Genomic DNA, 12868 nt, shown 5'->3' with positions numbered 1-12868 from the left:
CAACTGCCTATCCGTTTGCAAATACTAACACGCGCAAGCTGGGTGATTGGCTTTTGGGCAGAGCACAAGAGGCATCAACTCTTCGGCGATTTGCTTACGGCTTGGGTTGACTTCGAGTACACGGATTGGTAGCGCCATACTGAATGACAAACCGTACAGCGTGTCCGTTAGTTATGTGAACCCGGATATTCCCCAACTGACCTATATTCCCCACTTTTACCTTCTTCTATCTCTGGCGACAGTGTGTGTGTTTATTGTCTGTCGAAGAGTGTGTACTCAGAACCGAGTGAACGGTTGAATACGTCGTTGTCAAGAAAATTAGAAAGATGCTTGTCACGGTTTCCGTTGCTGATGGCCGTACTATTTTTACTATGGCAGTCAGAAATCGTTGTCAAAACGGCGATCAAAGCAAGACCAGTAAGTGTACACCGTACGGCTGCGCATATATACACACAGAGGCACGCGGACAAACCGTGAACTGGTAGCGCACCTAACCCATTCCGCAATCGTTTCTTTCTAAAACGCACACGCACTACCCACGTACTATGTCCTAGCCTAGTGGTAGTCGTTGTAGTAACATCAAAGACAGCTTTAAGTAGTTCTAGGCCCAGGTCCATCCGTACCATCTAGCCAGGCCGGCGAAGAAGACAGCTGAAGAAAAGCAATAGCTGCGGCAGCTAACAGAATGCTGTGTGCATTAATATATTTGCGATGCCACTCAGTGGTTCGAGAGGCCGGGTTACATCCGATATCTGAAACCCGATAGTCATTATCGACATTATCAACATTGCAATATTGCTGCTACCACTGCCGCCCCCGTTAGCACAGCGGCTACGATGGGCCGCGACAGCACATGACTCGCCATGACTCCAAGTGAACGGTACGGCTCTCGTCTTTGTCTGGCCGCTCCCGCCACATCTAGTCGGTTCGACAAGGACAGAGCTCCTACAGTCCCGCTAGGAACTTCAAACTCGGAAAGGTTTGTTTCAGGCGACGCTACTGCACGAGCGATTGGCTGGCCGCCTCGTCAGCCCTTCCTAGCGCAACTTGTCTTGGATTATGTTCACGCATGTAGTAGCGTGTTACCACAAATAGTGGCAAGCGTGAAGCAAACAGCGCATCGCCATCTGTGCTGCCAAGCAGGAGCGTGGCCCTGCCACAGTCCGACGGAGTTAAATCGCTGCTGGCCTTTAGATGGATCGTAGCTGACATTTACGGAAAGCTGCTGCTTCCATCGCCATCATTGCATATCTTCCGGCTCCAAAACAGGAGGCTAGCAGAAAGGTGTAAACGGTTGCATAGACCGGGCTTAGCAGAAGTCAACATAAAACAACAATAATCAACCTCGAAACAAAGTGGAACCTTGAGGTCATCAATCCGTGTGGGCTCAATGCCAATATGGCTGCGTAGTGCCCAAGTCAAGATAAAGCGGCTGTCTGGAAAATTCAGAAGACAATCAGGGAGAAAGCAGTGGGTGTAGAAAACAAAGCTGCGCTTTGACACCTTTTAATAGGAATATGCATAATAATTGTACTGTCGGATACAAATAAGTCTGACGTGAAGCTCCGCGTACCCAGAAAAATATATAGTATGTTGTGCCTGTTCTTTATTTTCCATGTGTCCCAGTTTTACATCCGTTAAACATTACGTCGGATAGCTGACCTTTGGTGCAACCTTTACCACTGCCACTATAATAGATAGGCTTGGCTGTTTAACCTAAAGACGAAGGTTAGCATTTTGTTGGCTTTGAATATTTAGCATGTAAAAGTATACAAAGAATGCTACACCTATCAACATACGTGATTATAGGGACATCATTTGTGGAAACATGTCTATAATATCACAAAGGCTACATCAGTTTACAAAGTGAATTGGGCATTTTCGTTGGGTAATTGCCCTGTTTTGTCGAGTATTATCTACGAAAGGAACCTCGCGATTGCAACGTGTCATTATACGTTTTTGTATTATAACATAGGCAGAATATTCGCAATAAATTGGCAAAAAAATCTGCGTCAAAATTAAAACAAATATCTGGGTGTATCGATTTGAGGTTTCTGCTACAGAGCATACTTTTTTGCCTATTATCGACCAATAATGGCTAATACGAATTATGCTCTATTTCGCATTCGGTAGTTAACTTTCAATAGAGTGTGGTCAGGGTAGACCGGTTTTGGCCGCAGTAACTAAGCCGCTGTTAGCCTTACTGTTCCCGTCACAAGGCTTCTGACCAAAAACTCCACTACGCAGTAGATTCATGTCTCGGAGGTCTGACACGGTCTGACTCAGCTTAGTCTCTTTTTGTCGGACAACGACGCACGTTTGACATCCATCCGTACATCGTGTGCTTTGCCGTGTTTGTAGTTGTGGCTGTGGTAGCACTGTTTCTCTCTTGCGATGCAGTAAAGGCTAAGCCGCCAACGGGTGGTCCTAGGCCAACGGGTGGTTTCGGGAACCCGGACCGGACGGTATACGAAGTGAAGCAAGTGCTTGAGTCGCTCATGTGATGGCTGCACTGGGTGACGCTTCTCTCGCTTTCCGCTGCCATCAAGCCTCAATTAGGACGGCATTAGACAGGCGAACGTGAACGCCCTGCCAAACAGCCGCGACGCGGGATCCGTCGTCCGACCTAGCAGGTTCCGTCGCTCTCTCTCTCTCTCGAACCGGCGCGGTCTCTTCCTTGCTAACGCTATGTCGCAAACTGCTGTTTCTCCGTTTTGTTTTTCCCCTTTGCTTTCCTCTCTGTGTAATGCGACGGCAGCAGTTATGTGCGACTTCACTGCACAGTGGTGACAGGAAACTTCAAAGCAGAGGAGGTTACCCTAATAAGGCAACTACATACAACTAGTTTTGTGCCATAGAAAGAAAGCGATAGATAGATAGGATAGAATTAAGCCGGTGGAGAGCAAAACACTCACTCAGTTCTCCACAAGCTCCCCCTTCCCCAACGACCTCTCTTTCGGCAAAATTCTCGAAGAGTTGCCCTTCAGACGACCCCGTAGCACTGGTGTGGACTCGACCATCACTGAGTCGGCATGAAGCTGCTTGTTTTGGGACGTTGTCATTGTTGACAACGACACTGTAAACGCTACGCCGGTTGCCGGTCTCCGCCGGCCTCTGCCCAACACAGACCAAGTGGAGAAGTGAAGAACCCATTATCACTACCTAGTGCATGTGCAACGAACACGAAACATACGTTCTTTGTGTTATAGGCCGAGCTTTACATATATAAATGACGTAGAATATGATAGGTACTAATTTCCAGCATAGTTGTTGAGAAAAATTGAGTAGTCAGTGTTTATGTGAGCTGAAAATCAGGGAATTAGGCTATTCAATTTTGTACTGCTGCAAAAGCTGTACATACTTCGCGTTGCCATATATATATATATATATATATACATATAGACATGCGTTTGGGTTACTGTTTGCATTACTGGCGCTGATGCCGTTGGCGAAAAAACATTGCCAGAAGAAGAAAGTCCCAGTCGGTATTTTCCGTGCTGATCCCCAACTAACCAACGAAGCAAACAGACTTTTCCTCGTACGCTTACCGTGATAGCGATCCGACCTCGTTCTGCTAAAGGCCATCAGGGGGTACTTGGAGTGTGCTTTCCCCGAGTTGCTACTGTACGTTCGCGTCCAGCTTAAACCCCGTCGAAGGATTTTGCCCCGACTCTCAAAGCCCCGATCGCCGACTCCTATGAGGGTTGAGGTGCTCCCTTGCAACCAAAGCAGCCGTTTCACCTCCTGGTTCCCATTCGTCCTCGCGATTTCTATTAGTTTATTCCGATGTCCCTCCACCTCCCTGCTACTGTCGGACCACCAGTTCAGATGCCATCACCCACCATCGGCTGATGGTCCTAGAAGTCATTTACGTCTACAAAGGACCAATAGGCCCCTTCCTCCATTTGCTGTTCCTCGCTGGATTTGCCACTGCTGCTTCTATTACTACTACCATCGTTGCCGCTGGCTAGAGGAGCACAGGAGCAAACACTCTCAGCTTGGGGTGTTGCCACCCCTCTTACAAGACTTACCATACTCGATGCGCGTTCTTTGCTTCTCTTGCCCTGGCCGGCCGTTAACTCTCTTCTGTCTAGGCAAACATGATGCTATACTTGCAGCTTAGTACAATTCTTCGTAGTGCTAGGTGTAACAGCTACAGTGTTATTCCGTGTCTGGGAATGTCTGCGAAACCCAGCGAAAGCGAGTGTTCGCGCATTCTGCCTATTTCCGCGGACATATCTTGCGTACGAGAAGACAATGATGTTGAGTACTCTGTCCGAGAGCAGGACACACTGGCTAGTGTAGAGAGCCAATGTTCTGGCAATGCATGCACACTATAACTAAAGCGTGCTCGGGGTTTTGCTATGAGGCCTTTCGAAGAAGCGTGGTAATGGATGCTTCTGGCCGGTGCCCTGTAGAAGAAATAAGAGCGGAGGCCAACGCTTTCGACTCAGAAACTAAGCTAGACTCGTCTTATCTGAACTGGTCGGGCTATTGACGTAAGCTATAGTAATGTAGAAGTGGCAGGCAAATGGCGAAATATCGCGACGTTGACCGGTTAGTTATGCTGCTACGTAACAACTCAAAGCTACGGTCGTTTGTGCAAGCAATTCTCTTTTGCACGCCACACCTTCGTTGTCTGCATCGACGACGTATTACTTCAGTCATGAAGGCTCACGCAGTACTCTCTTGTTACTCTGTCTAGCGTTCGTTGTTGGCGAGCGGTTTCTGCCTGTAATGTACACATGCAGCGGCAGGATTCATCCATGCGAGTAGTGGTTATTTTTACAATTTGTTCGTGCCGCTCCTATTGCTGCATCTGCTATAGAAAAGCTTCGTTTTCATCCTTAATTGTTAAAATGCTGTTGCAAAAGAATCATTACAACCGACACAGATTTCACGATACAAAACCGGCATGCAACATGATTAAGATTCAACGAAAAAAAAAACGAGGGGACACCACATGGTAAACGGCAAAGGTAAAAAATGTCGTACCGAGAGTGACACTGCGTTGATGTCATATAGCAAATGGTATACAGATTGCTGTTTCAACTTGTACTGGTTTTGCTGCTTTGCTTCGTTTACGACCCCTGATAGGAACTAGGCAGCGAACGTTTAACTTTCTAAGGCACCTCTTCCACCAAACCCAATAGAGATAGTTTTTTTTTAATGCGGCTATTGTCCGTAGATGGATAAGACTTACGGAACTACTCTGACAGCGTTATTACGCATAACGTTACAAGTTGACTGTTCACTTATGGCTGTAATACGCCTCAGCTTCTCTAGTGAACATTCATCTACTACCATAACTCCTGCCGCTGATTAGTAGAATAGTCAGGTAGACATTTGCGCTCTTAAAAAATGCAATCAGGACATTATGATGCAAACACTGACGGGAGTATATTGATCCGCTAGCAAGGAAATTGCCCCCCAGGACGATTTTGAAGTTAGCAGATCCAACCAGTCCGCCCTAAAACTACTGCGGCGGCAGCCGCCGTCAGATGATGAGGTTATCCGAAGCAAGTTTTGGTGATGTGTGTTGACAGTTAACTCGGTGGCAGCCTGCCCGCCTTTCAATTGGCCATCGTCCATCCTAAGCTCTTACCGCGATGCGCGGGTGCGCGTATCGGTCCATTAAACTCATTATGCCCTCGCCGACTCTTGCAGTCAATTTCGCCGGTCGTTCTCCTAGCTAACGCGTTAGGTTTGTGGGCCTTCTTGTCTGCTTGATTACTTACATGTGCTTCTGCCGGTGTCTGCTCGTGTACATATATATATATGTATGTGTAGGCATCAGGGGGTCCGCGTGTTTCATAGTATCCTGAGAGCAGACTTATTTCCCCCATTTTCAGACCGCTTGATACTATCGCGTAGGTGTCTGGGGAAAAAGCAAGATCTCCAGTTAGATGCCGTTTTAATTGGTAAAATGTAAGAGGTATATTCTAGTGAAGTAATGTTCTAGCGAGGAAAACATTCACTCCTTTAGGATAGTTGTCGAGATGGTCAGGGCCCGACTGCTTAGGGTCAGGCAGGTGGAGTAGAATCAAGCCCTATGATATATCACCGCATTGCACAAGGCTATTATGTACATGTTTACTCATGTAAATTGTTCTAGTTCAACACATGTTCGTTCGTAACACTTAAGAGACAATGAATGATCACTTCAGCCTAAACTGCAACTTACAATAGAAAGTACGGTTACGTTATTTTTGTCACGCAGCATCCAAATGAACGCCTCAGTGAACGACTTAATATTGAACAAACATATCGGGTCGACCGAAAGACTTTTACAACAAAGTTTCAAAACAGGTTTAAGCGAGCTTGAAGACTTCGTGCTTACATCGAATGCGTTTTACGCCGTTCTCGACAGTGTAAGCATTCAGCGTGAAGAAACAAGGTTTCCAGGACTATTATTTAAGCCTGAGCTTCCTTTGTCTTCTACAATAGCACTTAAGCTTAAATCATTGTTCTGTAGCCGGTTGTTGCCGCAATGAACAGTAGTAAGCCTGGTCAAAAAAAAAACAGCGCACAAGAGATATCCCTTTCATATTTTATCAGCATTTATGCACTACTGATGTACATCGAGTTTAGCAAAGGGACAGTTGTAGGCACTCAAGCTTTAACATACAGCTATACTGCACACACGAAAGCTACTACAGCACACGAAACTATTCCCAGATTATTCAGAGATGCCTAGTTGGGTCGCTGAAAAACTGCATAGAATCACAAATCTACAAATTACGTCTTATCGTGTTTGAGCGCTGATATCGTAAAGAAGAGACGATATCATATTAAGCTTGGATGCTTCTTATTTAACAACCTTATTAAACAAAAAAAGATAGAAAACCCTTTTGGTTGATGAAGCAGGATGGTTAACTTAACCATACTTGAATTGCACTAACCTCTATATGATAAGTTTAACATTAAACAGTGAGTCCGTCGCGTACTTCGTGAAAGTTCAATGTCCGCTGGGAAAGGGCTGTGTTCACCACGAGTCGTTGGGCTTCGTTCAGCGATTGCGAGTTGAGTGTGGCCTCACTTAAAAACGAATCTGCTTCCGCAATCTCGGAGCGTCCTGCTCGCCAGGAATGTCACCTCACATTCCATCCTCCCTTGTGGATACTTGCAGGCAGTCTTCTTCTGGCGTCTGCTGCCGAAATGACCCTTCCATGTCCGTGCATAGTACCGACATGTTTTGCACAATGTTAATTCGTACTGCGTGAAAATAGCACGCTAAGAGTTTATTATTCTCAAACGCTCCATATTTTAATTTAATTCTGGACATTTCCCCAGTTGTTGATAAGCATTTGACGAAAGATGTTGTACGTATGATTCAAAGTAACGCATGTGATGATGTCTTAAAAGACATCATTTTTAATGAAATAAGGATGATCTTCCAATAGAAACTGCCACTATTAAGCTCATGGTCCTGCGCCATCCTTACTTGGTGGTTCCTTTCGACGCGACCTATGTGTCTGATCCCAGCTGGCGGCCTGGCAGACCGAAGTGCAAAGACCTTGAGCTTGGAAGTTCGTCTCAACGAACGGCGAAGCCCTATTCGCTTTATCCTTGCTCTCCGGATTCGTCGACTGCCATTCAAACTGTCGAGCGAAGCGAATCACTTCTTTATTGAATGTGTGTCCTACATTGCTAAGACATCAAAGGTCTGTGGGCAAGACAAGGCAGTCAGCCTCTTAAGGTTCATGTATGCGGCCCGAGCCAAGAGGGTTCGAACCTGCTGACATGATCATTGTCTCCCCAACAACCATGTCAACGTGTTCCATACCGCCTGCAGTGATATCGACGTAATCCGAAGCTTCTCCATCCACTCCGGATGAACTGACGGTCCTTGTTGGCGCAAGATTGACATCCTAGGTTCTGCTCGAAAGTTCTATGTTCTGCGGAAACGGGATTAACCCTCCTAACTCCTCGAATGCGGATAAATGCTGGAAAAACACTGAAAGAGTTGAACACAAATACTAACAAAGCGCTTCGCTCGAATAGCCCTAACAGACTAAGCGACAACAAACCATAATACAAGTAGAAATCAGAGGAAAGAGCAAATCCTACATCGAGATCATTGACTAGCGTGGCAATCACTACGAAAGCGATGTCGGGACAGACCAAACGGCCCCAGCAGCGGGCCAACAGTGTTGCTACGATGCCCTGCCTTTTCAATAGATTATCCCAGAAAAATGAGAGAGTTCGTATTCTCTCACGTGACAGGCGTCTTCTTTCATTTCGTATTCGAATGTACTATATAGGCTATTCTTCCATTCTAAGCTTTGTCGATCCCGTGTTGACGAAGAAGAAGTGCCAATCTACGAGTAGGCTTTTACGTATAAACACCTTTCACGTTTCTGCTATTATCCAACCGCCTCTGAACGTGTCGATGTTCCTGCCAATCGGAACCCAACATATTAGTTTATCTTCTTCCCCCACGACGTCCATCGTTCTCTCTGGCCCACTCTACTTGACTCCTAAGATTCCCCACACAAATCTTTACTTCGTGTAGGTATGCGTGGAACGTGTTACATACAGACGTTCTCTTCAATTGCTGTTGGTGACGGGCCACGTAGGCGCTAGCCACGAAACAGTTAGTTTTCGCGATAAAATAGCTTTATCTACTGATTACAACTGCTGGCTACATGTCAAAGTGGGCGCGCTGCTGCATAATGGTATAACAGTAATCACAGTACTGGCGATAGCAATCTCGTTCTAGTGATAGCACCACGAATCGTCCGCTTTCATCCAAAAGGAAAACTACACACACCTTGAAATGTGGACGGATAGTACGCAATCAGACTGATCTCCGCACCGCACTCCTGCTGCTTATTGGAGCTTGACGGCGGCGACGAACAGTATCCTGCCATTTTCGTTCATCGCTCACTGCTCAGCTAGTTAATTTACTTGTGACGAAAAATCACCATTCTAGTCCACCTACTTGATAACCGGTACAGACCGGAAGACGCACTTGCTCGATGGTTCGGTGTTCTTTCTCCGACGGTTCCGCCCATTCGGAGTCCGATCGTGGAGTCAAAACAGAGACTGGCTCCGCTTTCGTTTAGGCTGCTTCGTTCAAGCACAACAACGAGTGGTCCATAAACAGCAATGTGCAGCAGGCTATATTCCCTAGCGTGATGTGAGAAGAAGTCGTTACAACCTTTATTTCGGGTCGGATGGCCGCTCATGGCACTCCTGTAAAGTTGGAACTCCTATTTGGTCCTATCGGAACGCAATAGTCGAGGCAAGGTGATGGTACAATATTCACTGGCTAACGAACGACACATCGTGCATGGAAGACGCTGGGACAAAGAGGACAGGCAAGAAGGAAACAAGAAGGAGGAGATAGGAGACTAGTCGAGTAGAGTTGTTGCCGCAGGACGGCCGCTTTTTGTACAGTCCCTCTACATTCCACCATAACTATTCTTGCCGATGGTTGTATTCCCTACCCCGCTGGAAAAGAACCACGAATTCACCAGATGGTGAGTTTGTGTTTCTCAGTGAACTGGTTAGTTTATTGAATTGGTGAATTTACTCTTTGAGTTGCTCTGGCAGAGCGAGCTGTTTCAGGCCGATTAGCTGTGCCAGTTTACTACAAAGCTCAGAAAGAGCGTACAGAGGGTTTTTCGCGTCTAGCGTCGGCTTTAATTGAGTTAATCATGCCAACAGCAGCGAAGACGCCGACAAACCCGAACGCCATCGACGACCCTTTTACTTCGCTGGCTTTGCTAGACGTTTGGCAAGGCTTGAAATCACTTTACCGTATCGATCTTGGACATACGATGAAGGCAACTTTGTTGTTATCCTCGTCCTTATTTTTAGCGATTCCTAACAAGCTACTATGGCACTTTCAAAAGCCAAACTTTTTATAAGCCGCTTGCCAGGTGGCATGTCTGCAATTTTTGCATCGCATACTTGAAGTATTTGCCCGTTTCAACACCGCTTACTAAAACTAGAGAAGCATTTCCTAGAGAAGGATTACTGCGCTGTAGAGCCCCTCTTTCTCTCGCATTTCATGCTTCAATTTTAATTTGCCCCGCGCGATTTGCTATCAATGTCTGTGAGGCAACCGCAGCAGACATGGATAGGCTCGAAGGGATGTTCACGCCGGCTTTGCTTTGCGAGCGAATCTCCTACGTCGGTCCAACTTATCAAAGAGACTATCTCTCGTCAGCATACAAAGGGACTCCTACACACAAACACATTAGAGAGGCACATACAGAATGGCGACAAACACTTAGGCCGAGCGAAGAGCATTGCCCACAGAAGAACAATTTTGTTTGTAGTCGGTGACTTCGTTCCTAGTTGTTGTGTTTAACAAGTAGAAGTGGGCGGCAGGACAGTCAGCGTTTGTTCGTATACAAAGAACCGACAGTTGACGGGGTGCTGCTGTGGCTATTGCCACGGGTCCCTCCCTTTCGCAATGGGTTACTGCCTAAATGCTGCTAGCTGCCGCCGGTTCCTGTGAACCGCGCTAGTCGCAGGACCCGTTATTACTGACTGGGCAGAAACTCCCGCAGAACGGGACCAGACAAGTCGGATCCAGCAAACTTTTGTCTGATTAAACGAGAAAGTAGCAATAGGACAGTGGCGCCGCTTGATACAGCAAAACATTGTACACAGTTTAATACCAATACCGTTAGCCAACAACCACTTGTGGCTTTCGGCTACTATGTATATATGTAGATTCTATCATAGTTTCTTGGACTTCACCTAAATGCGTGAACCATTCCTATAGGAGCCAATTAGAAAACGTTGCATAACAACGACATCAACCAATTGGCCGTGAGGAAAGCGATTTAGCACATTCCTAATTCTTTTCTTAAACTGGCTGAATACTAGCCAACTTCTCTTCTATAATTATATATGTGCCATTAATAAGCGACTGTTCCTTTTACATGTACGGGCTTTATAAAGTTGCAATCCTCTCAATATTCGTCCAATAGCGCCCAATAGGACGCACTTCTTTCACACGTTTGGCTAACCTTTTGCTTTTGGACTAGCACTTTATGACGAAAATGGCCCTCTACGCCGTGGAGTCTACCTCATGGAGCCGGGCATTGGTTGTTCAGCTCCACACATTCGTTTCTTGTGCCTCGGCCCCTTCGAAATCCGGCCGTCCACACACAGTCATCGCACTTGTATTCGTCTCCGCCATATCTCTTAGCATAAGCGGTACTTCACTTCCACTAACGGGCTGGTCCAAAAGAACAGCCAGAGATGAACGGTCCATCGGAACTAATTATACCCTAAAAGAACGGCACGCATAGAAAGAGGGATGAACACGCTGAGGTGCCAGACGTTACGCTCTTGTATTACAGATTCTCGGATTTCGACACCGTGCATACGGATCCCCTGCCCTTTCTTCCTAATGCTTTGCTTCTCGTGTCCTAATGTTGTTTTAGCTTTGTTGTTGCCGCTAGGCTCTACGCTACTATTTCTCGTAGCAACAAGATCAGTGTGGTTGTACCAGTAGAAGATGACTGAGGCGATGGTGACGCTGGCTGCTTCATCAAGATGCGCGGCCCCTTTCGAAAGGGTCTCTTCGCCTCCAGATCGGAGCTCTGTTTTCCCTTAACACTGCACGGTGTCTCCTTACATCGCTTTCTTGCTGGCGTACAGTCTCCCTCGTTGTCGAAGTGCACGCTGCTTTGACGTCGACAATGACGGATTGCACTGAATCTGGTCGTTCGCGCTCGAGTATCAAAATGTAGCGACGCCAGCACTGACTGTAGTTTCAGTGTGCGCTTAGAGAGCCGGCGGTGACAGCAGCAGAAAAAAAAATTACGCGACCGAAAAGAAGGCGACGGAACATGGAAAAAAAAGGAGGGTCTCTTTCATTGCATCTACTTGTTCGTTCGACTGACCCGCGAGCCTAGCTGGTGGCGCCATTACACGTGGCATCTTGCCAGTACAGATCATAAAGCGTGCAGATAGATAACGTATAATAAGACAATTATGCCGTGAAATGTTTCATTGAGCCAGTGAGACGCAAAGAGCGCAAAAAAAACTATCTACATCGTTTGTGTTACAGCCGAGCAAAAGCGTATCTACTTAGGACAAACTCGATGGTGTTGTTTTTGCGTATGCATCATTTAACCTACTTCACATTCAGCTAACTCACAATAAGGCTTAATGTATTTTTTTGCATTTATGTATATGATAACTTCAAGAAGCTGACTGCTAAAGCAGTATCAACGATCGCATTTTGAAAATACCTAGTCTATTCATATACATGCATCAGGGCCTGCGGTGCTACTACTTCCATAAGGCACGAAGATTCCAGATGGCTTGTGACGAAATCAACGATTATAACCAAAACTTAGCTAAGACTGCTACAGAATTGGATGTGGTGATCAATTAACAGTCAGTCAGCCTTTCCAGCGACAATGTCAAATATGTAGAGTACGCAAAAGCGCTTTTTAAGACTTGGCGGGTTGTACCATCATTGCCTACTCTGATTTAACTCTGTGAAAGCCTCTGTATATCTCTGCAACTATACTACAATCGATTACAGCGCTTTCTTGGTCGTCCGATCCTCGATGTGAGATGCATGCAGATGCTCCTTAAGTGTACAGACCGTTCATTGAACACACAATCGTCTGTTGTTAACAGCTCACTAAATGTTATAGATCTTACTACCAGCAGCGACAGTAGTTCGGATTTTTCCACTTCTCTATCGAATACCGGTAACACTACCACTGTCGAAAACACGCAAATCTGAGGTCTTTTTGTTACCTTGACAGTGACGCGCAATGCAAGGCATGACCCACCTACCTGTCACGGTTCGAACAGGAGCTTACGGAAGGCACGAATGCACGACCGCAAAATGCGCTGGTCCGAGAGCGTCGATACTATTTGGAGG

The 12868-nt window shown here is 46.3% G+C and overlaps 1 protein-coding gene across 11 annotated transcripts in view; it reads left to right on the top strand.

Moving 5' to 3' along the window:
- LOC111250466 (cell adhesion molecule Dscam1-like) overlaps positions 1-12868 on the top strand; it is a 306297-nt gene that overhangs the window by 110074 nt on the left and 183355 nt on the right. The gene's annotated exons all lie outside the window — the stretch shown is intronic.

This window comes from Varroa destructor, unplaced genomic scaffold, assembly GCF_002443255.2.
Source record: "Varroa destructor unplaced genomic scaffold, Vdes_3.0 BEIS01000004.1, whole genome shotgun sequence".
NCBI lineage: Eukaryota > Metazoa > Arthropoda > Arachnida > Mesostigmata > Varroidae > Varroa > Varroa destructor.
The sequence above is the reverse complement of the archived record's forward strand: the minus strand, read 5'-3'. Positions and strand labels throughout refer to the sequence as shown.